Raw genomic sequence first — 27,078 nt, 5'->3', positions numbered from 1 at the left:
ACCTTACAAGAACTTGGATGGCGAGCCCCAGCCCAGAGGACCAAGTGAACTGGTAGACAGTGACCCGACTGGTCACCAGCCGTGAAACATAAAAAAAATATTTCACAGACATATTGGAAAGACTAAACAAACTTTGAAAGAACATTTGACAGACACATAAAAGACTGGGTTAATTTTTTATTTAATTTTTTTTTTAAAGCGTGCAATTTTTTGTTTATTTGTACAATGTGGATCCACAAATGTTTATATTAAATTCTACTTTTTTATATACATTGTGTGCTCTCCTGTGTTGTTCACACCTAGGCTCCCCCGAATTTAGAATCTCCTGATCAGGCCCAACTTACTTATACTTTTGTAGTGTTGGTATTGCCATCTACTATTAAAAGGTATTTAAAGTAACCCTTCTTGTGGGTTACACCTGTTTTGACCGAAACACTTTAGAAACAAACCTTATTAGCAGGATCTTATGCATGTAAACAAGAGGCAGTTGATGAAAAAACCCAAACAATCTCAGTTTTATCTTTTCTCCGCCTGCATTTGCTTCTCTTCCTGGTGAAAAGTGCTTGACGAGAATCTTAGCAGAATTTAACTTATTCAATCTGGTAAAGTAACAACATACTGAGAATTTTATTCACTTATTTATTTCTTTTTTTGTGCGTGTGATCATTTAAAAAGACATTATTCTTTGAAACCCAGTGTAACTATAAATCCTGACAATGACAAATGAGAAACATAGGGTGATGTAAAAGTTCACCACCACCTGCAGCTGCGATCTTCCTAGAATGCAACAAATATGTACGGGAAAGAGAGAGTTAAGTAGGAATAAAAATACGCTAGATATTAGAGAGTTGTTTCAGAGATCGTCAGAGTATGTAGTTTTTTTGTAGTATTTTTATTTATTTTAGGAGTGTCATGATTGAATGAATTATGTTTATGTCCACTAGGTGGCGAGCATGAGCTCATGTGAATGTATAAATGTAGACAATAGAACAATAGAAGCAGAGAGTCTTGTGTGACACACCTGTGAGCAGACCTTAGAAAAGATGCTTCAATAAAAGTATCTGAGCATTACTCAACGTCTGGTCTTTATCAAGCATGAATATAACAAGGAGAACGGGTATTATGGGAAGATTATAAGCATCTGATCCATACTCAACCTGGAAGGTGGCGGTAATGCGCCTAAAGTTGTTTGTCAACCGCCATAGAAGAAGAGGAAGAAGAAGACGACGACTAAGGACTGCATGTGGTCTGTTGTGTTGAATGTTTGAGTGTTTCTTTGAAACTATCTGCTGCTGAAGCAACATTCAGAGATTAAAGAATAATCGTCAAGTCAGAGGAAGAGATGGATGATCAGCGCAGACTGCTGGATTTCTCCCGGACCCCCCGATAATCTTACACCGATTAGGTAGGAACAGCAGCGTTTGGACGAAGGTTAATGTCTGGACCTTTCTGTATGAGGATCATTATGTTCTTTTCTTTCCCGTATAAATATTTGTTAACAGGTAAATGAACGCAGACGTCACAATTACGCTGTGACAATGGCATTTTTATGTAGAGAGAAATGACCTTTTTTAGGCCTCTCCTTTAACTACTGAGACTTACGACAGAAAACAGGAAAAATGTGACCAATGCAGCGCAAGGTTAGTAAAGCAAGCAATATAAAATATTAATAGCAGTGTTGGTAGCTGTAAAATTGTATTACGATGCAAACCTGAAAATTAAAAACAAACTAATAAGCGTCCATATTTAGCTGCACAACGTAATCAAAACTAATAAATCCTCAGCTCTTTTTTGAGAGTTTTGCTTGAAGATAAATTGACAATATCTCAGAAAATTTAATGTTTAAGTGAAATAGTTCTGGTATCACAAACTGCAAAAAATATTTCAGAGGTGTAACAACACTGAAGTTACTCAGTAAAGAGTGAACTTAAATATTTACTACTTAGAAAATGCATGTTAAAATCTGAATACTCTTTTGAAAGTGCAGCTGAAATTAATTTAACTACTAGCAGACAAAGCACAGTGTTCGCCTAATATCTGCACCAACAGTAATACAAAAATAATGCATATTAGAGGCATTAGTTTATAAAAGTCGAGGCAACCTAAATGTACCATTTTAAAAACAAAAAGCAGTGGGAGGATGTAACTTCATAACCTCTTTCTAAGCAGAATCTCAGAGGGAAAAAAAGAGAAATTACGTTGTGTAACGCAAGAACAGATTATAGCAGCCAAGTGGAAAAATTCACTCTAACGTGGATTATAATTATGAAAGAGCAAAGGTAGATGTCATATTTTCGGGAAATACGTGATTTGTACCATTTGTTCTGTGGGGTTTTTATGTGGGTCGGTGCCACTTAAACGGCTGTAAAGCGAAGGTTTTGGACCTTAATCTGACTGACAACTTGTGTGGTTCGGATCGGGCTGAAGCGTTGCTGCTCTCGGCTGTTCTTAAATTACCTGCTCGGTATTTGAGGGTCTCGTCGCTCCGACTGCATGTTAAATGTATTTTTATATAATTGTCATATAAACAAAAACTAAGGAGTTGCCTAAAAATAATTTCATACTCTGTATAACACAAACGCAAACTTGTTCCGAATCGCTGCCTCTGTTCTCAGCCTGTTCCCATAGCAGTGGATTTCCTCCGGCATTATTTTCCTCCAACAAATTATTGCAGTGAACGAAGCACGTACAGCTTCCTTTTAACCTCCGTCTTCCCATTTCTGAAGCTGGAGCTTCAACATCCTCAAGCTTTAAAATAGCAGGCAGCTACAAACCATGTGTTAGCTGTAGTAGCTAAGTTTTGGCTACATTCCGCTGTCGCCTTGATATCAGCAGGAAATGAAAAACTAAGCACTGGATGGTACCGGCTAATTACTGGACACAACGGCACACCACAAAACTCGATTGTTGTACCAGTAGCTCACAGATATTTTAAGTTTTGCGTCTTTTTCATGGTACAAGTCTTGCAGCTTTGGCCAAGAACAATAGGAGCAAGCAGGACCAGGAACCAATCTATGTGGCATAAATTCAAACGGAAATACCTCACCACCTCTTGTCATTAGGCGATACAACTGCCACTGTTTTCGGGGCTAGCTGTCAGCGTTATCAATGACTTCGGAAAATGGACTACATATCCCATGATGCTTTATAACTAGGAGAAGAAGAACTTGAAGACAGAAGAAGAAATAATTTTGTAGGGTTTTCTTTCGCAGAAAGACTTATGTTAGCTGAATTTCTACACTTTTTCGTATATTATTATGTATGATTCGTTCATTCTATTTATTCACAAAAGTTCATCTGAATAATTCAGCCGACTCCTTTCGTCTTTGAATTAATCGAATACGCAACAGGTATCAGGGATGTCATTGGTTTCTTCACCTTTGCAACAACTGAGTCTGGCTTCCACTAGAGCTCCCGTTAGGTGTCTAGAATGTTTCAGAGCTGTCACAACTGGTGCCGATGTTTTGGGATGGCAATGCCAGTTTTTGGAAAACGTGTTACTTATATTGCTTGTTTATAATATCTTTTTTTCAATGGTAATTGTATTGGTTAATTATCCGTTTAACACCTTGAATATTTTTGACTTAATTTAATTGAAGGAAGATGGCCAAAGTAATTGAATCTACCACTAAGTGTCACTACTACAGTGGAACCTGGGAACCCCGTTGGGTTGCCAGATAGGCTTTTGGCCAAGATGGAAATACGTAGTAGTTGTGTAAAACGTATATTGTAGAAATTAATAAAGTTTGAAAAAGTTTATTTTTTACGTAATGAAATATTATAATTTCTCATGGAGGAATAATATGTTATTTGATCCTGATGTAGTAAATTCACACGTTGACTAAGCATGAATTTTACAGAAGACTTCAAATGATTTCAAAGAGGGATTTTATAATACACAAAGATTTTAGTTCTTGACCATTGAAAACTTAAATGATATGTTATTGCTATTTAAAGTATTTACATATAATGGCCAATAAATATTGACAAATCAATTACTATGCATATACTTTGCATGTTTAAACTTATTGAAACATATCTACCAAATAAAATATGTAAACAGCACAATTTTCATTTAAAAAAGCATTTGTATCTTAAGTATAACCCAAAGTAATTTTTATTTCCAAAAATATGTAACAATCTTGTTCTTAATGCTGCTTAGGATTCCCCCTTTTGTCAAAGGTCTTGAGGTGTACATACTTTGTTTTGTTTTACTTCAGTGTAAAAAATTTGATGGTGGTTTAACTTGAAAGTGAAAGTCCTCCTGCTGCCTTGAAAATGCTATTGAAATGCATTTTGTAGTTCAGATTTTATTCATTGTCTCATCTTTGAATAAGAAAACTTTAAAGACAATGTCCAGAACCAGAAACAAACATGGAGAAGCAACCTTCATTTATGGTGCACAAATCTGGAATGAACTTCACAATTAGTGAAAAATAGCAGATATTAAATTTATTAAATAATAACTGGTTAACAGGCAATTTTGGAAAATTATGATAATGCAAAGTTTTTGGAAAACATGTTATCTTAAAAAAACTCTTAAAGTTATAGTGGCTGCCTGGTCTATTACTTTTTTGGGAACTTATGACATCCTGTGAGCTGTCATGGAACCATGCCGAACATAATGTCACTCTGGAATTGTCAATATCTCATGTTGCCACTGTCACTAATATTAACTAATAAGTCAATATTAGTGAACTTACCCGGTTTTATAATCAATAGCATTATATTAAGGTAATTGTATGAAAATAATTATAATCCGGAACTGACAGGAGCTTGTCAGCACTGACTTACCATGGCCACCTAGTGTCAGTCGTAGTGGCACCTAGTGGTAGCTATTATCAGCTGTTGCAGAAAGGTCCCATCTGACATGCATTCAGTGCAGGTGTTGTCTTTCTCTGCTAAGTCGGAACACCGGCTGTATATTTAAATATGTATGAGAATTATGTTTTAATTAAGATATATTTTATTAATATTCGTTTGAACTAAAGTTATTCATATGCTACATTCTATCTGAGACAGATAGAATGAGGTCACAGCAGCCCGTGGCACCCATGGCCTTTTGTGCCACCTTACTTGTGCCACCTTACCCGGTAGTAAGGCGGCACCAGGTAAGGTGGCACAACAGCTCGTGGCCATGGGTGCCACGGGCTGTTGTGACCTCATTCTATCTGTCTCGGATAGAATGTAGCATATGAATAACTTTAGTTCAAACAGATAGAAGTAAGTGTGCCACCTAACCTCAGAGTAAGGTGGCACAAGTGGCACCTTACCCGGAAGCTCGTGGCACAAGTGGCACCTTATGGCAGATGTCAACATGTTTTCACTGAGGCTCTTTATTGGAAGCTGAAATTTGAGACTGTATCCAAAATAGACCTGGACGTATTTGCTTTTTTGAGGGAACACAACACTTAACAGGAAATGCAATACTTTGTGCCACATCCACCGGTTTTTTTATTTATTATAAATTCATTCATAGTAAATCTGACACTGAAGCTGTCACCAAAGAATATTCTATTCCTATTCTATTGTTTTCCCCAATAAGCATATTTAAATATGCTGAACTATACAATTAAAAAATACTTTAAAAATACAATTGTTTATAAATGTAGCTGTTTGTATAAGGTCTCTAGTAACAAAACAGCGTGTTATGAAAGATTAAATACGCAAATACGTCATTGTGCCTGCCAAACGTATAACGCTGAGTGGAGCGGTCGACCGCTCTAAGATGGCCACCCTAAATCTCGTCAGCGACAATAGGGGAGCGGTCCGTGAGGCGTAAGTGGTGCCAGTATGAGGTCGTGGCAACCCTTGGAAGGTGCCGAAGTCTGTAGAAATCAGTGGCAACACTGACAGCTAGCCCCGAAAACAGTGGCAGCCGTGAGTGCCACAGTAGGTGCCACTTCCAGTGCCACAGTAGGTGCGGTGTCACGATTTGTGCCTGCTGTTTCTTGTTTGACAAGCAAATAAAAAAGGTCAAACTTTTCATTAGTGGTGTGTCGAATAATCCAGGATAATTTTTATGAAGCACGTAAAATGAAGAACTCACCCAAACCCGAGCAGTTAGTTTTTATTGTTTTGTCATAAATTGTTGTCTCTGTTGACATAGCGAATAACAAGCCAATCACAACCCTCTCTCCTGTTTTTCCCGTTTTCTTTTTGATCCAGCCATTGTTTCATACAACCAGATTAATCAGAATTTATGTATCAGAATCACATTTTTTTTTTGCTTGTTTATTCATTGTAAGGCAAAACTTTTGTTTTGCCTATTTCACATATATTGTCTACTTGATGTCACAGTGGAGCATTTGAAGCACCGCGGTGCATCGGCTCATGAGTCCAGTGATTGGATGGAGTTCCTCAGGGCTTCATGAAGCTTCATCTCATCACTACTTTTCATTGTTTCCTCTGCTGCTCTGGTCAAAACCTACAGGCCCAACCCAGTGCATGCTGGTCCGATACCAGTACCTATACTGACGGAAAATGGACCCACAGTTCTTCCTGTTTAACTTAGAAAAGTAAATAACAAAGGAACAAAAACTAAACTATTAACCTAGAAATAAACTCATTTTTGTAAATGAAACCCCAAAGATATAAAGTGGACTAAAATTTATTTTTTATATAATTCAGAGTAATATAAATGACATCTTGACATAATGCTATTTACTGTTAAATATCAACAATAATCCCTACTACAATTAATTGTGTGATAAAAAATATTTTTTAAATCAGTTTATTTGAGAATTCTCCAAATGTCAGCTGGATGTGACGACTGATCTGCATCTCTGTCTACTCTTGAATTTTCAAGTGTTTTTTTGTTGATTTCTGTTTTAAACGATGAAAGATTTCTCCTACTTACTTCAATAAAGTTAACAATAACTCTTTTTCTCTGTTTTCTTCTCCAGGTTCCCTGCAGTGTAACCAAGAGAGAAGATCCTCTCCGGACCAGGAGGAGTTAGAACCTCTGCAGGGAAAACAAGACCAGGAAGAGAAAGAAGATCATCAGATAAAAGTGGAAGAGAAAGAAATTTACTGCAGTCAGGGTGAAGAACAGATTGAACTAAAACAGGAGACGTATACCTGCATGTTGGTTCCTGTTGATGAGCAAACACACCAAACTGAATCAGAACCAAACAGGAACCAAGTCCTCTTAAAGGAAGCTGCTGAAGCTGAGAAGCAAAATCAGGAAAGAAGAAAACCTTTCTCATGTGTCATCTGTAAAAAGTGTTTCGCTTTAAAATCAGTTTTTGATGCTCACATGAGAACTCATACGTTTCAAAACCTGTTTTCATGTGTGAGCTGTGGAAAAAGTTTTAGTCGAAAACAGAATTTAACTCAGCACATGATGATTCACACTGGTGAAAAGCCGTTTTCATGTGTGAGCTGTGGAAATAGTTTTAGTCGAAAACAGAGTTTAACTCAGCACATGATGATTCACACTGGTGAAAAGCCGTTTTCATGTGTGAGCTGTGGAAATAGTTTTAGTCAAAAAATGCATTTAACTCAGCACATGATGATTCACAGTGGTGAAAAGCCATTTTCGTGTGTAAGCTGTGGAAAAAGTTTTAGGGGAAAACGGGAATTAACTCGGCACATGTTGATTCACACTGGTGAAAAACCGTTTTCAGGTGTGAGCTGTGGAAAAAGTTTTTGTAACAACGTTAGTTTAACTCATCACTTGATGATTCACACTGGTGAAAAACCATTTTCGTGTGGAAGATGTGGAAAAAGTTTTAGGGGAAAACAGAATTTAACTCGGCACATGATGATTCACACTGGTGAAAAGCCGTTTTCATGTGGGAGCTGTGGAAAAAGTTTTAGTCAAAAAAAAAATTTAACTCAGCACATGATGATTCACACTGGTGAAAAGCCGTTTTCATGTGGGAGCTGTGGAAAAAGTTTTAGTCAAAAAAAAAATTTAACTCAGCACATGATGATTCACACTGGTGAAAAACCGTTTTCATGTGGGAGCTGTGGAAAAAGTTTTAGTCGAAAACAGAATTTAACTCTGCACATGATGATTCACACTGGTGAAAAGCCGTTTTCATGTGGGAGCTGTGGAACAAGTTTTAGTGGAAAACGGGAGTTAACTCGGCACATGATGATTCACACTGGTGAAAAGCCGTTTTCATGTGGGAGCTGTTCAAAATGTTTTCGTCAAAAACAGTTTTTAACTCAGCACATGATGATTCACACAGGTGAAAAGCCGTTTTCATGTGGGAGCTGTGGAAAAAGTTTTCGTCACAAAGTTAGTTTAACTCACCACATGAGGCATCACACAGATGAAAAGCAGTAGAAGTATTTTCCATACATGTCCTCTGTTGAGGTTCACTATTCAGTTGATCTGGTTTAACACTAGAATGAAAGACTGCAGGGGTTTCATGTCTATAAAGCTGAAAGTTGTTGTATTTGTTAAATCTGATCATTTGTATTTTCACATTTGGATTTTTGTAGATGTGCAAACACGACACATTTTTCTTCAGAGATGCTTGGGTTTTTTTTTTCCTGGCATTTTCTGTATCAAAAAACAATACTGATAAACTCTGTTACTGTATTAACATTCTGTTTCTGTACAATGTGAAGAGCAGAGGGCTCAGCACACAGCCCTGAGGAGAGCCATTACTGATGCTGATAGCTGGAGTGGCTTTGGAGCCCACTGACTATTTCATGCACTAACAGAGTTTGACCGGACATGGACTCCCTTCCAGAACATTCTCACAAGATTGGACTTGAGGGATTGATTTGTATTATTCTATCCTGTATAGAGAAAGAGTGGGTGGGTGTTATTGACCTCAATACACTTATAATAAAAAATACAATGTGCTCTTATGCACTAATTGTGCATTCTCAGATATATCAACATATCACACCTTATAAAATACATTATATTTGCAGACGACATCAGTATCTTCTGTGCTGGAGAGAACATTCAACAACTTTCAGAAGTGGTCAACACAGAAATGGAAAAATTACAGCACTGGCTCAAAAATAATAAAGTAGCTGTAAATTTAGATAAGACTAAATTCATGATATTCGGAAACAATAAAAAACAGGAAAATAATCAAATTAAAATATCAATTGAAAGTGTTTATTTAGAACAAGTACATAAAGGAAAATTCTTGGGTGTCATGTTAGACGATAAATTCAACTGGAAACCACAGATCAGCCTAGTAAAATCTAAAATAGCCAAAAGTGTAGCTGTTCTAAGAAAAATTAGTTTCGTCCTGGACTATAACTCTTTGTTTATTCTATATAATACACTCATTGTACCACAGTTAACATATTGTGTGGAAGTTTGGGGGAATACATACAAAACAAATTTACAGCCATTATACGTCTTACAAAAAAAATCAATCCGTATACTACATAAAGTGGGATACTGGGAACACACAAACCAGTTATTTATCAAATCAAATACACTGAAATTCTGGGACCTGGTCAAATTTAAAACTACACAATTCATGTTTAAGGTCCGAAATCAAAAACTTCCACACAATATACAGGAAATGTTTGGTGACAGAGAGGGTGGTTATGATTTAAGAGGTGAAGGGTATTTTAAAAAACAACATATTAGAACAACCAGGAAGAGTTTTTGTTTATCTGTGTGTGGAGTAAATGTTTGGAATGGATTGAATGATGAGATTAAAAAAATTACAAATGTAAACCAATTTAAAAAATCGATTAAAGCAGAACTCATTTCAAAATATGCTACATAACATGTTTAATAGTTTATAATGTAAATGATTATATAAATAGTACTTAAAATAATTGTACATAGTTAAACATAATGAAAAATGGAAACAAGTTGTCTCTTGTTGATGTTCTGAAAGTTAATTGATAATACATTGACAAGTATGAAAGGGGCAGGATATTATAAGATGTATCTTCTACCTGCTCCTTTTCGAACAGAAAATATAAAATTGCATGTCACATGGGCAAAATAATTTGTTTTACATTTTATTTCTTAAGTTTGTCTTAAGAAATAAGACAAAGAAATAAGATAGAAATAAGATAGAAGCAGTAGCCTGTGGTGTGGTAGTTGCGACAAAGCTCAGTCTTGTACTTGGGGTGGCGGAAAGGCACGTGGAGCTCATGGAGGCCGTGCCTTTCTCATTCTATTTTGTTTTCTTGTTCTTTTTTTGACTGTTTTTAATGTCTGTTCGAAATAAATAAATAAATGAAATGAAATCTACATACAACAAAAATCTCTAAGGTTTCTCTTCAAAACAAAATGACCTTGTAAATGATGCTGTTATTTGTTTCAGATTATATTAACCACTTTAACTCTCCCTATGTAAAGGTTTTGTGAATAAATAAGTTTATGGAAAATGTAAGAATGCATGGTTGATTATTATTGTCTTCAATAATTTGGTGTCTTTTGTCTTTGTTGTATTTTTTTCTTTACAGCTGCAGCTGTCTTCTATTATGACTATAAAAAGATGTTATGTTTTTAGGCTGTGACTATTACATTTGCTCAGTTACATTTAGTTGAAAAAAAATACTACAGAGAATTTTTTTTTTTACCTGAGTAATATTATGAATACTGTTACTCTTTCTTAAATATTTCTGGCTACTTACTACACACTTTGAGTTACTTCACTAAATGAAGATGATAGGTATTTTTCTAGAACCTACATAAAAGAACCACAGACAACGTATATGAATTTTATGACGAAGCTGTTGCAAAAGGAGAAAACTCTGTCAACTGCTCCAACTGTTCACAGAGCGTTCTGAAGATCTTTGGGTACAGCTTGTCTTTTATTATCAAACTTCAAAGAGGGAGGATAGGCAAGATAGACAGCAGAGAAAAAACAGCAGAGGTCGTAAAACAATTTACCTAAACAACTAGCAACCCAGTTCCAGATGTGATCTCTGATCTACGGTCTGAGCCCGGTTCAAATCTCGGTCAAACTGTTTCACATGAAGATGAACAGGCAGTTGTGACCTCCAGGTCAGTTCATACACACACTAAAGAAGATAACACTTTAAACTGACTAACATTAGACTGAATATGAACTAAAGTAACAACAAAATGATAATACCAAAAAAATCTCTATCAGAGGAATAAACATGTTTTTACCAAAATGACACATTGAGTTTATGCTAAAACGAGACTTTTTATCTATACACAAACCTTGTACTAATTTTCATTGCCTGTTGTATTTGGAGATCAAGCGCTGACTGTAAATATTGGTTTTATACATTTTAACCATAAAACATTTGATCTAAAAGTCTTTCTTATTCTTAAAATTGTAATTATGTTACTTTCATATTAGTCTTTAAAATGTCAGAATTTGTTCATAAGTTTATAGTTTTGTTTGTTTGATGACATAATTTTTAAATGAAATAAAACGTAATGATTTGTTACTGAAAAACCAAGCAGATTTTCTCTTTATATAGTGTTTTACTCTTACTTTAATAATTTCTTGGACAGCTTGTGTTTACCATTTAATACATAACCCAAGTCAGTCCCTGGAAAAAGTCCCCCAGAAGACATTTTAATATAAAAATGACCAGAATTACAGGAAAACAAATATCTAAGATTGCACCAACATCAGATCTCTGACGTAGCACTGAATTATTAGCTGCTGTTCAGAAAAACATCTGCATCATCAGCCGTCTGTGATGTACAGCAATATTTCCTTTCAGTGCTTACACTCTTTGCACAAAACGCAACGGTTTCAGACGGACATTAATATAAACATAGTGTTTTGGAAATGTAAACAAATGCTTCTTGAAATTAAAAAAGCAATGCAATGTGTACAAATATGAGCTAATGTTCTTTGACGTTCTATGACAGCTGCTTTGGAAAACTCATTATTATCTCTCAGGGTCAGAAATATTTATATTTACTCTGCATAATCAGTGCCAACAAAATATAAACATTTGGCAGAAACCCAGTCAGAGAAGGTCTAATTACAGCTCTACAAACGTGCAAAGCAATTTTCTCCCTCAAATTATATTTTTATACAATTTAAAATATTACCACCACTCTATTAAAGACCAGTGAAACCCAGTGTTAAAAACACAAGTAAAATGAATAGATGTTGATTTAATATCTCATTCCACAACGAGATTAAAAAGTATTTAAGTTAAAAAAAATAATAATGTTTGTAAATATGTTCTTAAATATTGATAAAAAAAAGTGCTAAAAATATTTTAAACCTGTGAAATATCCCTTTAATGATTGCTTTTAGTGACATTTTAAACAACCAATAACTGGCACCGTCTGATTTCACTTCAGCCAATCAGGTTGATTGTTCCGCCCTTTTAACTGCAGCTCTGAGATTTAGCTTCCCGTCTAACTCCCGTGAGAGCTGACGGTTGTTCCGTGAATCCCCTGTAAGATTCTGTTAAATTCTACGAAGAATCCTGGAAATTGGTAAGACAATGTTAAATTAGTATCTCAGAATTCATAATTCAAAATAGTGAATCTGTTTTTTAAATTAGATCTCCAAAAGCTTCTAACAGCTGACGTCCGGAAAAATCCCTGGTAGTTATATAGCATTGAAGCATCGGTGAGTAATCGCACGCGCTCAGCCGTTGGCCCAGTAAATTCACAAAAAATTGGCTAAAATACCTAATAACTGTTCAAATTTAATAAAAAATAAAAGTGTATTATAAATTTTATATCATTATTATTGTGTATGTTGTATTTTTTCCATGTAAATTTACTTCTTCTATTAGTACATGTTTTAATATTTCAACGTTGTTAATGTGATGGTGCTGTGATGTGTTCTTATTACTTAGGAACTTTCTGTTCTCTGTAGGTCAGAGCTAATGCGGGTTTCTAATCCACATTTTGAATATAGATTTAATGTTATAGATGTACTTTGGCACTTTTAGATTGAAATTTGAATTGTTGAATTGCTTTGTTGATATTAGCATCCTGAGTTTTAAGATGCTTTACTGTGACCTTCTTCCAGGTCAGGTTTTTTTTTCTTATGGTGCACTTTTGAAACATTGCGCCAGATACATCAAGATCAACCTTACAAGAACTTGGATGGCGAGCCCCAGCCCAGAGGACCAAGTGAACTGGTAGACAGTGACCCGACTGGTCACCAGCCGTGAAACATAAAAAAAAATATTTCACAGACATATTGGAAAGACTAAACAAACTTTGAAAGAACATTTGACAGACACATAAAAGACTGGGTTATTTTTTTATTTAAATTTTTTTTTAAAGCGTGCAATTTTTTGTTTATTTGTACAATGTGGATCCACAAATGTTTATATTAAATTCTACTTTTTTAAAATTAAATTCTACTTTTTTATATACATTGTGTGCTCTCCTGTGTTGTTCACACCTAGGCTCCCCCGAATTTAGAATCTCCTGATCAGGCCCAACTTACTTATACTTTTGTAGTGTTGGTATTGCCATCTACTATTAAAAGGTATTTAAAGTAACCCTTCTTGTGGGTTACACCTGTTTTGACCGAAACACTTTAGAAACAAACCTTATTAGCAGGATATTAGAGGCAGTTGATGAAAAAACCCAAACAATCTCAGTTTTATCTTTTTTCCGCCTGCATTTGCCTCTTCCTGGTGAAAAGTGCTTGACGAGAATCTTAGCAGAATTTAACTTATTCAATCTGGTAAAGTAACAACATACTGAGAATTTTATTCACTTATTTATTTCTTTTTTTGTGCGTGTGATCATTTAAAAAGACATTATTCTTTGAAACCCAGTGTAACTATAAATCCTGACAATGACAAATGAGAAAAAAATGTAAAAGTTCCCCACCACCTGCAGCTGCGATCTTCCTAGAATGCAACAAATATGTACGGGAAAGAGAGGTATTACTCAGAGAGTTAAGTAGGAATAAAAATACGCTAGATATTAGAGAGTTGTTTCAGAGATCGTCAGAGTATGTAGTTTTTTTGTAGTATTTTTGTTTATTTTAGGAGTGTCATGATTGAATGAATTGTTTATGTCCACTAGGTGGCGAGCATGAGCTCATGTGAATGTATAAATGTAGAGAATAGAACAATAGAAGCAGAGAGTCTTGTGTGACACACCTGTGAGCAGACCTTAGAAAAGATGCTTCAATAAAAGTATCTGAGCATTACTCAATGTCTGGTCTTTATCAAGCACGAATATAACAAGGAGAACGGGTATTATGGGAAGATTATAAGCATCTGATCCATACTCAAACCTGGAAGGTGGCGGTAATGCGCCTAAAAGTTGTTTGTCAACCGCCATAGAAGAAGAGGAAGAAGAAGACGACGACTAAGGACTGCATGTGGTCTGTTGTGTTGAATGTTTGAGTGTTTCTTTGAAAACTATCTGCTGCTGAAGCAACATTCAGAGATTAAAGAAATAATCGTCAAGTCAGAGGAAGAGATGGATGATCAGCGCAGACTGCTGGATTTCTCCCGGACCCCCCCTATAATCTTACACCGATTAGGTAGGAAACAGCAGCGTTTGGACGAAGGTTAATGTCTGGACCTTTCTGTATGAGGATCATTATGTTCTTTTCTTTCCCGTATAAATATTTTGTTAACAGGTAAATGAACGCAGACGTCACAATTACGCTGTGACAATGGCATTTTTATGTAGAGAGAAAATGACCTTTTTTAGGCCTCTCCTTTAACTACTGAGACTTACTTCAGAAAACAGGAAAAATGTGACCAATGCAGCGCAAGGTTAGTAAAGCAAGCAATATAAAATATTAATAGCAGTGTTGGTAGCTGTAAAATTGTATTACGATGCAAACCTGAAAAATTAAAAAACAAACTAATAAGCGTCCATATTTAGCTGCACAACGTAATCAAAACTAATAAATCCTCAGCTCTTTTTGAGAGTTTTGCTTGAAGATAAATTGACAATATCTCAGAAAATTTAATGTTTAAGTGAAATAGTTCTGGTATCACAAACTGCAAAAATGTTTCAGAGGTGTAAAAACACTGAAGTTACTCAGTAAAGAGTGAACTTAAATATTTACTACTTAGAAAATGCATGTTAAAATCTGAATACTCTTTTGAAAGTGTGCAGCTGAAATTAATTTAACTACTAGCAGGCAAAGCACAGTGTTCGCCTAATATTTGCACCAACAGTAATACAAAAAATAATGCATATAAGAGGCATTAGTTTATAAAAGTCGAGGCAAACCTAAATTTACCATTTTAAAAACAAAAAGCAGTGGGAGGATGTAACTTCATAACCTCTTTCTAAGCAGAATCTCAGAGTGAAAAAAAGAGAAATTACGTTGTGTAACGCAAGAACAGATTATAGCAGCCAAGTGGAAAAATTCACTCTAACGTGGATTATAATTATGAAAGAGCAAAGGTAGATGTCATATTTTCGGGAAATACGTGATTTGTACCATTTGTTCTGTGGGGTTTTTATGTGGGTCGGTGCCACTTAAACGGCTGTAAAGCGAAGGTTTTGGACCTTAATCTGACTGACAACTTGTGTGGTTCGGATCGGGCTGAAGCGTTGCTGCTCTCGGCTGTTCTTAAATTACCTGCTCGGTATTTGAGGGTCTCGTCGCTCCGACTGCATGTTAAATGTATTTTTATATAATTGTCATATAAACAAAAACTAAGGAGTTGCCTAAAAATAATTTCATACTCTGTATAACACAAACGCAAACTTGTTCCGAATCGCTGCCTCTGTTCTCAGCCTGTTCCCATAGCAGTGGATTTCCTCCGGCATTATTTTCCTCCAACAAATTATTGCAGTGAACGAAGCACGTACAGCTTCCTTTTAACCTCCGTCTTCCCATTTCTGAAGCTGGAGCTTCAACATCCTCAAGATTTAAAATAGCAGGCAGCTACAAACCATGTGTTAGCTGTAGTAGCTAAGTTTTGGCTACATTCCGCTGTCGCCTTGATATCAGCAGGAAAATGAAAAAACTAAGCACTGGATGGTACCGGCTAATTACTGGACACAACGGCACACCACAAAACTCGATTGTTGTACCAGTAGCTCACAGATATTTTAAGTTTTGCGTCTTTTTCATGGTACAAGTCTTGCAGCTTTGGCCAAGAACAATAGGAGCAAGCAGGACCAGGAACCAATCTATGTGGCATAAATTCAAACGGAAATACCTCACCACCTCTTGTCATTAGGCGATACAACTGCCACTGTTTTCGGGGCTAGCTGTCAGCGTTGTCAATGACTTCGGGATATGGACTACATATCCCATGATGCTTTATAACTAGTAGAAGAAGAACTTGAAGACAGAAGAAGAAATAATTTTATAGGGTTTTCTTTCGCAGAAAGACTTATGTTAGCTGAATTCCTACACTTTTTCGTATATTATTATGTATGATTCGTTCGTCCTATTTATTCACAAAAGTTCATCTGAATAATTCAGCCGACTCCTTTCGTCTTTGAATTAATCGAATACACAACAGGTATCAGGGATGCCATTGGTTTCGGCACCTTTGCAGCAGCTGAGTCTGGCTTCCACTAGAGCTGCCGTTAGGTGTCCAGAATGTTTCAGAGCTGTCACAACTGGTGCCGATCGATGTTTTGGGGGATGGCAATGCCAGTTTTTGGAAAACGTGTTAGTTATATTGCTTGTTTATAATATTTTTTTTCAATGGTAATTGTATTGGTTAATTATCCGTTTAACACCTTGAATATTTTTGACTTAATTTAATTGAAGGAAGATGGCCAAAGTAATTGAATCTACCACTAAGTGTCACTACTACAGTGGAACCTAGGAACCCCGTTGGGTTGCCAGATAGGCTTTTGGCCAAGATGGAAAATACGTAGTAGTTGTGTAAAACGTATATTGTAGAAATTAATAAAGTTTGAAAAATTTTCTTTTTTACGTAATGAAATATTATAATTTCTCATGGAGGAATAATATGTTATTTGATCCTGATGTAGTAAATTCACATGTTGACTAAGCATGAATTTTACAGAAGACTTCAAATGATTTCAAAGAGGGATTTTATAATACACAAAGATTTTAGTTCTTGACCATTGAAAACTTAAATGATATGTTATTGCTATTTAAAGTATTTACATATAATGGCCAATAAATATTGACAAATCAATTACTATGCATATACTTTGCATGTTTAAACTTATTGAAACATATCTACCAAATAAAATATGTAAACAGCACAATTTTCATTTAAAAAAGCATTTGTATCTTAAGTATAACCCAAAGTAATTTTTATTTCCAAAAATATGTAACAATCTTGTTCTTAATGCTGCTTAGGATTCCCCCTTTTGTCAAAGTTCTTGAGGTGTACATACTTTGTTTTGTTTTACTTCAGTGTAAAAAAATTTATGGTGGTTTAACTTTAAAGTGAAAGTCCTGCTGCTGCCTTGAAAATGCTATTGAAATGCATTTTGTAGTTCAGATTTTATTCATTGTCTCATCTTTGAATAAGAAAACTTTAAAGACAATGTCCAGAACCAGAAACAAACATGGAGAAGCAACCTTCATTTATGGTGCACAAATCTGGAATGAACTTCACAATTAGTGAAAAATAGCAGATATTAAATTTATTAAATAATAACTGGTTAACAGGCAATTTTGGAAAATTATGATAATGCAAAGTTTTTGGAAAACATGTTATCTTAAAAAAACTCTTAAAGTTATAGTGGCTGCCTGGTCTATTACTTTTTTGGGAACTTATGACATCCTGTGAGCTGTCATGGAACCATGCCGAACATAATGTCACTCTGGAATTGTCAATATCTCATGTTGCCACTGTCACTAATATTAACTAATAAGTCAATATTAGTGAACTTACCCGGTTTTATAATCAATAGCATTATATTAAGGTAATTGTATGAAAATAATTATAATCCGGAACTGACAGGAGCTTGTCAGCACTGACTTACCATGGCCACCTAGTGTCAGTCGTAGTGGCACCTAGTGGTAGCTATTATCAGCTGTTGCAGAAGAGGTCCCATCTGACATGCATTCAGTGCAGGTGTTGTCTTTCTCTGCTAAGTCGGAACACCGGCTGTATATTTAAATATGTATGAGAATTATGTTTTAATTAAGATATATTTTATTAATATTCGTTTGAACTAAAGTTATTCATATGCTACATTCTGTCTGAAACAGACAGAATGAGGTCACAGCAGCCCGTGGCACCCATGGCCACTTGTGCCACCTTACTTGTGCCACTTTATCCGGTAGTAAGGCGGCACCAGGTAAGGTGGCACAACAGCTGGTGGCCATGGGTGCCACGGGCTGTTGTGACCTCATTCTATCTGTCTCGGATAGAATGTAGCATATGAATAACTTTAGTTCAAACAGATAGAAGTAAGTGTGCCACCTAACCTCAGAGTAAGGTGGCACAAGTGGCACCTTACGGCAGATGTCAACATGTTTTCACTGAGGCTCTTTATTGGAAGCTGAAATTTGAGACTGTATCCAAAATAGACCAGGACGTATTTGCTTTTTTGAGGGAACACAACACTTAACAGGAAATGCAATACTTTGTGCCACATCCACCGGTGTTTTTTTGAATTATAAATTCATTCATAGTAAATCTGACACTGAAGATGTCACCAAAGAATATTCTATTCCTATTCTATTGTTTTCCCCACTAAGCATATTTAAATATGCTGAACTATACAATTAAAAAATACTTTAAAAATACAATTGTTTATAAATGTAGCTGTTTGTATAAGGTTTCTAGTAACAAAACAGCGTGTTATGAAAGATTAAATGCGCAAATACGTCATTGTGCCTGCCAAACGTATATCGTTGAGTGGAGCGGTCGACCGCTCTAAGATGGCCACTCTAAATCTCGTCAGCGACAATAGGGGAGCGGTCCGTGAGGCGTAAGTGGTGCCAGTATGAGGTCGTGGCAACCCTTGAAAGGTGCTGAAGTTTGTAGAAATCTGTAGAAATCAGTGGCAACACTGACAGCCAGCCCCGAAAACAGTGGCACTTGTGACGCATAATGGCAGGTGTCAGCGGAAGTGCCAGTATGAGGTGTCGAAGTCAGCCGAAGTCAGTGGCAACACTGACAGCTAGCTCCGAAAACAGTGGCAGCCGTGAGTGCCACAGTAGGTGTCACTTCCAGTGCCACAGTAGGTGCGGTGTCACGATTTGCGCCTGCTGTTTTTTGTTTGACAAGCAAATAAAAAAGGTCAAACTTTTCATTAGTGGTGTGTCGAATAATCCAGGATCATTTTTATGAAGCACGAAAAATGAAGAACTCACCCAAACCCGAGCAGTTAGTTTTTATTGTTTTGTCATAAATTGTTGTCTCTGTTGACATAGCGAATAACAAGCCAATCACAACCCTCTCTCCTGTTTTTCCCGTTTTCTTTTGATCCAGCCATTGTTTCATACAACCAGATTAATCAGAATTTATGTATCAGAATCACAAACATTTTTTACTTGTTTATTCATTGTAAGGCTTCATGTTGTTTTGCCTATTTCACATATATTGTCTACTTGATGTCACAGTGGAGCATTTGAAGCACCGCGGTGCATCGGCTCATGAGTCCAGTGATTGGATGGAGTTCCTCAGGGCTTCATGAAGCTTCATCTCATCACTACTTTTCATTGTTCCTCTGCTGCTCTGGTCAAAACCTACAGGCCCAATCCAGTGCATGCTGGTCCGATACCAGTACCTATACTGACGGAAAATGGACCCACAGTTCTTCCTGTTTAACTTAGAAAAATAAATAACAAAGGAACAAAAACTAAACTATTAACCTAGAAATAAACTCATTTTTGTAAATGAAACCCCAAAGATATAAAGTGGACTAAAATTTATTTTTTATATAATTCAGAGTAATATAAATGACATCTTGACATAATGCTATTTACTGTTAAATATCAACAATAATCCCTACTACAATTAATGTGTGATAAAAAATATTTTTTAAATCAGTTTATTTGAGAATTCTCCAAATGTCAGCTGGATGTGACGACTGATCTGCATCTCTGTCTACTCTTTTGAATTTTCAAGTGTTTTTTTGTTGATTTCTGTTTAAACGATGAAAGATTTCTCCTACTTACTTCAATAAAGTTAACAATAACTCTTTTTCTCTGTTTTCTTCTCCAGGTTCCCTGCAGTGTAACCAAGAGAGAAGATCCACTCTGGACCAGGAGGAGTTAGAACCTCTGCAGGGAAAACAAGACCAGGAAGAGAAAGAAGATCATCAGATAAAAGTGGAAGAGAAAGAAGTTTACTGCAGTCAGGGTGAAGAACAGATTGAACTAAAACAGGAGACGTATACCTGCATGTTGGTTCCTGTTGATGAGCAAACACACCAAACTGAATCAGAACCAAACAGGAACCAAGTCCTCTTAAAGGAAGCTGCTGAAGCTGAGAAGCAAAATCAGGAAAGAAGAAAACCTTTCTCATGTGTCATCTGTAAAAAGTGTTTCACTTTAAAATCAGTTTTTGATGCTCACATGAGAACTCATACGTTTCAAAATCTGTTTTCATGTGTGAGCTGTGGAAAAAGTTTTAGTCAAAAAAAACATTTAACTCGGCACATGATGATTCACACTGGTGAAAAGCCGTTTTCATGTGGGAGCTGTGGAAATAGTTTTAGTCGAAAAGAGAATTTAACTAGACACATGATGATTCACACTGGTGAAAAGCCGTTTTCATGTGGGAGCTGTGGAAATAGTTTTAGTCGAAAAGAGAATTTAACTCTGCACATGATGATTCACACTGGTGAAAATCCGTTTTCATGTGTGAGCTGTGGAAATAGTTTTAGTCGAAAACAGAGTTTAACTCGGCACATGATGATTCACACTGGTGAAAAGCCGTTTTCATGTGGGAGCTGTGGAAATAGTTTTAGTCGAAAAGAGAATTTAACTCAGCACATGATGATTCACACTGGTGAAAATCCGTTTTCATGTGGAGTTGTGGAAAAAGTTTTATTCAAAAAATGCATTTAACTCAGCACATGATGATTCACACTGGTGAAAAGCCATTTTCGTGTGTAAGCTGTGGAAAAGTTTAGGGGAAAACGGGAATTAACTCAGCACATGATGATTCACACTAGTGAAAAACCGTTTTCATGTGTGAGTTGTGGAAAAAGTTTTTGTAACAACGTTAGTTTAACTCATCACTTGATGATTCACACTGGTGAAAAGCCATTTCGTGTGGAAGCTGTGGAAAAAGTTTTAGGGGAAAACAGAATTTAACTCTGCACATGATGATTCACACTGGTGAAAAGCCGTTTTCTTGTGGGAGCTGTGGAAAAAGTTTTTATCGAAAACAGAATTTAACTCAGCACATGATGATTCACACTGTGAAAAGCCGTTTTCTTGTGGAGCTGTGGAAAAAGTTTTTATCGAAAACAGAATTTAACTCAGCACATGATGATTCACACTGGTGAAAAGCCGTTTTCTTGTGGGAGCTGTGGAAAAAGTTTTATTAAAAAACAGCATTTAGCTCGGCACATGATGATTCACCTTGTTGAAAAGCCGTTTTCATGTGGGAGCTGTGGAAAAAGTTTTCGTCACAAAGTTAGTTTAACTCACCACATGAGGCATCACACAGGTGAAAAGCCATAGAAGTATTTTCCATACATGTCCTCTGTTGAAGTTCACTATTCAGTTGATCTGGTTTAACACTAGAATGAAAGACTGCAAGGGGTTTCATGTCTATAAAGCTGAAAGTTGTTGTATTTGTTAAATCTGATCATTTGTATCTTCACATTTGGATTTTTGGAGATGTGCAACCACGACACATTTTTCTTCAGAGATGCTTGGGGGTTTTTTTCCTGGCATTTTCTGTATCAAAAAACAATACTGATAAACTCTGTTACTGTATTAGCATTCTGTTTCTGTACAATGTGAAGAGCAGAGGGCTCAGCACACAGCCCTGAGGAGAGCCATTACTGATGCTGATAGCTGGAGTGGCTTTGGAGCCCACTGACTATTTCATGCACTAACAGAGTTTGACCGGACATGGACTCCCTTCCAGAACATTCTCACAAGATTGGACTTGAGGGATTGATTTGTATTATTCTATCCTGTATAGAGAAAGAGTGGGTGGGTGTTATTGACCTCAATACACTTATAATAAAAAATACAATGTGCTGTTATGCACTATTGTGCATTCTCAGATATATCAACATATCACACCTTATAAAATACATTATATTTGCAGACGACATCAGTATCTTCTGTGCTGGAGAAAACATTCAACAACTTTCAGAAGTGGTCAACACAGAAATGGAAAAATTACAGCACTGGCTCAAAAATAATAAAGTAGCTGTAAATTTAGATAAGACTAAATTCATGATATTCGGAAACAATAAAAAACAGGGAAAATAATCAAATTAAAATATCAATTGAAAGTGTTTATTTAGAACAAGTACATGAAGGAAAATTCTTGTGTGTCATGTTTGACGACAAATTCAACTGGAAACCACAGATCAGCCTAGTAAAATCTAAAATAGCCAAAAGTGTAGCTGTTATAAGAAAAATTTGTTTCGTCCTGGACTATAACTCTTTGTTTATTCTATATAATACACTCATTGTGCCACAGTTAACATATTGTGTGGACGTTTGGGGGAATACATACAAAACAAATTTACAGCCATTATACGTCTTACAAAAAAAATCAATCCGTATACTACATAAAGTGGGATACTGGGAACACACAAACCAGTTATTTATCAAATCAAATACACTGAAATTCTGGGACCTGGTCAAATTTAAAACTACACAATTCATGTTTAAGGTCCGAAATCAAAAACTTCCACACAATATACAGGAAATGTTTGGTGACAGAGAGGGTGGTTATGATTTAAGAGGTGAAGGGTATTTTAAAAAACAACAGAACAACCAGGAAGAGTTTTTGTTTATCTGTGTGTGGAGTAAATGTTTGGAATGGATTGAATGATGAGATTTAAAAAATTACAAATGTAAACCAATTTAAAAAATCGATTAAAGCAGAACTCATTTCAAAATATGCTACATAACATGTTTAATAGTTTATAATGTAAATGATTATATAAATAGTACTTAAAATAATTGTACATAGTTAAACATAATGAAAAATGGAAACAAGTTGTCTCTTGTTGATGTTCTGAAAGTTAATTGATAATACATTGACAAGTATGAAAGGGGCAGGATATTATAAGATGTATCTTCTACCTGCTCTTTTTCGAACAGAAAATATAAAATTGCATGTCAGATGGGCAAAATAATTTGTTTCACATTTTATTTCTTAAGTTTGTCTCATTCTATTTGGTTTTCTTGTTCTTTTTTTGACTGTTTTTAATGTCTGTTCGAAATAAATAAATAAATGAAATGAAATCAACATACAACAAAAATCTCTAAGGTTTCTCTTCAAAACAAAATGACCTTGTAAATGATGCTGTTATTTGTTTCAGATTATATTAACCACTTTAACTCTCCCTATGTAAAAGTTTTGTGAATTAATAAGTTTATGGAAAATGTAAGAATGCATGGTTGATTATTATTGTCTTCAATAATTTGGTGTCTTTTGTCTTTGTTGTATTTTTTTCTTTACAGCTGCAGCTGTCTTCTATTATGACTATAAAAAGATGTTATGTTTTTAGGCTGTGACTATTACATTTGCTCAGTTACATTTAGTTGAAAAAAAATACTACAGAGAATTTTTTTTTTTACCTGAGTAATATTATGAATACTGTTACTCTTTCTTAAATATTTCTGGCTACTTACTACACACTTTGAGTTACTTCACTAAATGAAGATGATAGGTATTTTTCTAGAACCTACATAAAAGAACCACAGACAACGTATATGAATTTTATGACGAAGCTGTTGCAAAAGGAGAAAACTCTGTCAACTGCTCCAACTGTTCACAGAGCGTTCTGAAGATCTTTGGGTACAGCTTGTCTTTTATTATCAAACTTCAAAGAGGGAGGATAGGCAAGATAGACAGCAGAGGTCGTAAAACATTTACCTAAACACAGCAAAGGTCGTAAAACAATTTACCTAAACAACTAGCAACCCAGTTCCAGATGTGATCTCTGATCTACGGTCTGAGCCCGGTTCAAATCTCGGTCAAACTGTTTCACATGAAGATGAACAGGCAGTTGTGACCTCCAGGTCAGTTCATACACACACTAAAGAAGAGAACACTTTAAACTGACTAACATTAGACTGAATATGAACTAAAGTAACAACAAAATGATAATACCAAAAAATCTCTATCAGAGGAATAAACATGTTTTTACCAAAATGACACATTGAGTTTATGCTAAAACGAGACTTTTTATCTATACACAAACCTTGTACTAATTTTCATTGCCTGTTGTATTTGGAGATCAAGCGCTGACTGTAAATATTGGTTTTATACATTTTAACCATAAAACATTTGATCTAAAAGTCTTTCTTGTTCTTAAAATTGTAATTATGTTACTTTCATATTAGTCTTTAAAATGTCAGAATTTGTTCATAAGTTTATAGTTTTGTTTGTTTGATGACATAATTTTTAAATGAAATAAAACGTAATGATTTGTTACTGAAAAACCAAGCAGATTTTCTTTATAGTGTTTTACTTTTACTTTAATAATTTCTTGGATAGCTTGTGTTTACCATTTATTACATAACCCAAGTCAGTCCCTGGAAAAAGTCCCCCAGAAGACATTTTAATATAAAAATGACCAGAATTACAGGAAAACAAATATCTAAGATTGCACCAACATCAGATCTCTGACGTAGCACTGAATTATTAGCTGCTGTTCAGAAAAACATCTGCATCATCAGCCGTCTGTGATGTACAGCAATATTTCCTTTCAGTGCTTACACTCTTTGCACAAAACGCAACGGTTTCAGACGGACATTAATATAAACATAGTGTTTTGGAAATGTAAACAAATGCTTCTTGAAATTAAAAAAGCAATGCAATGTGTACAAATATGAGCTAATGTTCTTTGACGTTCTATGACAGCTGCTTTGGAAAACTCATTATTATCTCTCAGGGTCAGAAATATTTATATTTACTCTGCATACTCAGTGCCAACAAAATATAAACATTTGGCAGAAACCCAGTCAGAGAAGGTCTAATTACAGCTCTACAAACGTGCAAAGCAATTTGTCCCTCAAATTATATTTTTATACAATTTAAAATATTACCACCACTCTATTAAAGACCAGTGTAACCCAGTGTTAAAAACACAAGTAAAATGAATAGATGTTGATTTAATATCTCATTCCACAACGAGATTAAAAAGTATTTAAGTTAAAAAAAATAATAATGTTTGTAAATATGTTCTTAAATATTGATAAAAAAGTGCTAAAAATCTTTTAAACCTGTGAAATATCCCTTTAATGATTGCTTTTAGTGACATTTTAAACAACCAATAACTGGCACCGTCTGATTTCACTTCAGCCAATCAGGTTGATTGTTCCGCCCTTTTAACTGCAGCTCTGAGATTTAGCTTCCGTCTAACTCCCGTGAGAGCTGACGGTTGTTCCGTGAATCCCCTGTAAGATTCTGTTAAATTCTACGAAGAATCCTGGAAATTGGTAAGACAATGTTAAATTATTATCTCAGAATTCATAATTCAAAATAGTGAATCTGTTTTTTAAATTAGATCTCCAAAAGCTTCTAACAGCTGACGTCCGGAAAAATCCCTGGTAGTTATATAGCATTGAAGCATCGGTGAGTAATCGCACGCGCTCAGCCGTTGGCCCAGTAAATTCACAAAAAATTGGCTAAAATACCTAATAACTGTTCAAATTTAATAAAAAATAAAAGTGTATTATAAATTTTATATCATTATTATTGTGTATGTTGTATTTTTTCCATGTAAATTTACTTCTTCTTCTATTAGTACATGTTTTAATATTTCAACGTTGTTAATGTGATGGTGCTGTGATGTGTTCTTATTACTTAGGAACTTTCTGTTCTCTGTAGGTCAGAGCTAATGCGGGTTTCTAATCCACATTTTGAATATAGATTTAATGTTATAGATGTACTTTGGCACTTTTAGATTGAAATTTGAATTGTTGAATTGCTTTGTTGATATTAGCATCCTGAGTTTTAAGATGCTTTACTGTGACCTTCTTCCAGGTCAGGTTTTTTTTTCTTATGGTGCACTTTTGAAACATTGCGCCAGATACATCAAGATCAACCTTACAAGAACTTGGATGGCGAGCCCCAGCCCAGAGGACCAAGTGAACTGGTAGACAGTGACCCGACTGGTCACCAGCCGTGAAACATAAAAAAAATATTTCACAGACATATTGGAAAGACTAAACAAACTTTGAAAGAACATTTGACAGACACATAAAAGACTGGGTTATTTTTTTATTTAATTTTTTTTTAAAGCGTGCAATTTTTTGTTTATTTGTACAATGTGGATCCACAAATGTTTATATTAAATTCTACTTTTTTAAAATTAAATTCTACTTTTTTATATACATTGTGTGCTCTCCTGTGTTGTTCACACCTAGGCTCCCCCGAATTTAGAATCTCCTGATCAGGCCCAACTTACTTATACTTTTGTAGTGTTGGTATTGCCATCTACTATTAAAAGGTATTTAAAGTAACCCTTCTTGTGGGTTACACCTGTTTTGACCGAAACACTTTAGAAACAAACCTTATTAGCAGGATCTTATGCATGTAAACAAGAGGCAGTTGATGAAAAAACCCAAACAATCTCAGTTTTATCTTTTTTCCGCCTGCATTTGCCTCTTCCTGGTGAAAAGTGCTTGACGAGAATCTTAGCAGAATTTAACTTATTCAATCTGGTAAAGTAACAACATACTGAGAGTTTCATTCACTTATTTCTTTTTTTGTGCGTGTGATCATTTAAAAAGACATTATTCTTTGAAACCCAGTGTAACTATAAATCCTTACAATGACAAATGAGAAAAATTTAAAAGTTCACCACCACCTGCAGCTGCGATCTTCCTAGAATGCAACAAATATGTACGGGAAAGAGAGAGTTAAGTAGGAATAAAAATACGCTAGATATTAGAGAGTTGTTTCAGAGATCGTCAGAGTATGTAGTTTTTTTGTAGTATTTTTATTTATTTTAGGAGTGTCATGATTGAATGAATTATGTTTATGTCCACTAGGTGGCGAGCATGAGCTCATGTGAATGTATAAATGTAGACAATAGAACAATAGAAGCAGAGAGTCTTGTGTGACACACCTGTGAGCAGACCTTAA

General features: G+C 35.4%; 2 long non-coding RNA genes across 3 annotated transcripts; both read left to right on the top strand.

Moving 5' to 3' along the window:
• The first annotated feature begins 1,338 nt into the window (after positions 1-1,338).
• On the top strand, positions 1,339-21,214 carry LOC145550566 (uncharacterized). 2 transcript variants are annotated; one of them, XR_014086445.1, is made up of 4 exons: positions 1,339-1,405; positions 6,906-12,382; positions 12,451-14,408; positions 20,005-21,214. It is a non-coding gene; the product is annotated as an uncharacterized LOC145550566 (long non-coding RNA). The 2 variants fall into 2 exon arrangements; XR_014086444.1 differs by having other exon boundaries at positions 6,906-14,408.
• A 4,129-nt stretch (positions 21,215-25,343) lies between these two features.
• LOC145550567 (uncharacterized) lies at positions 25,344-26,322 on the top strand. Its single transcript, XR_014086446.1, has 2 exons — positions 25,344-25,427; positions 25,496-26,322. It is a non-coding gene; the product is annotated as an uncharacterized LOC145550567 (long non-coding RNA).
• Positions 26,323-27,078: the final 756 nt, after the last annotated feature.

The sequence above is a fragment of the Poecilia reticulata genome, unplaced genomic scaffold, assembly GCF_904066995.2.
Source record: "Poecilia reticulata unplaced genomic scaffold, P_reticulata-male-v2 Scaffold_88, whole genome shotgun sequence".
NCBI classification, from domain to species: Eukaryota; Metazoa; Chordata; class Actinopteri; order Cyprinodontiformes; family Poeciliidae; genus Poecilia; species Poecilia reticulata.
This window is presented reverse-complemented; position numbering and strand designations above follow the sequence as displayed.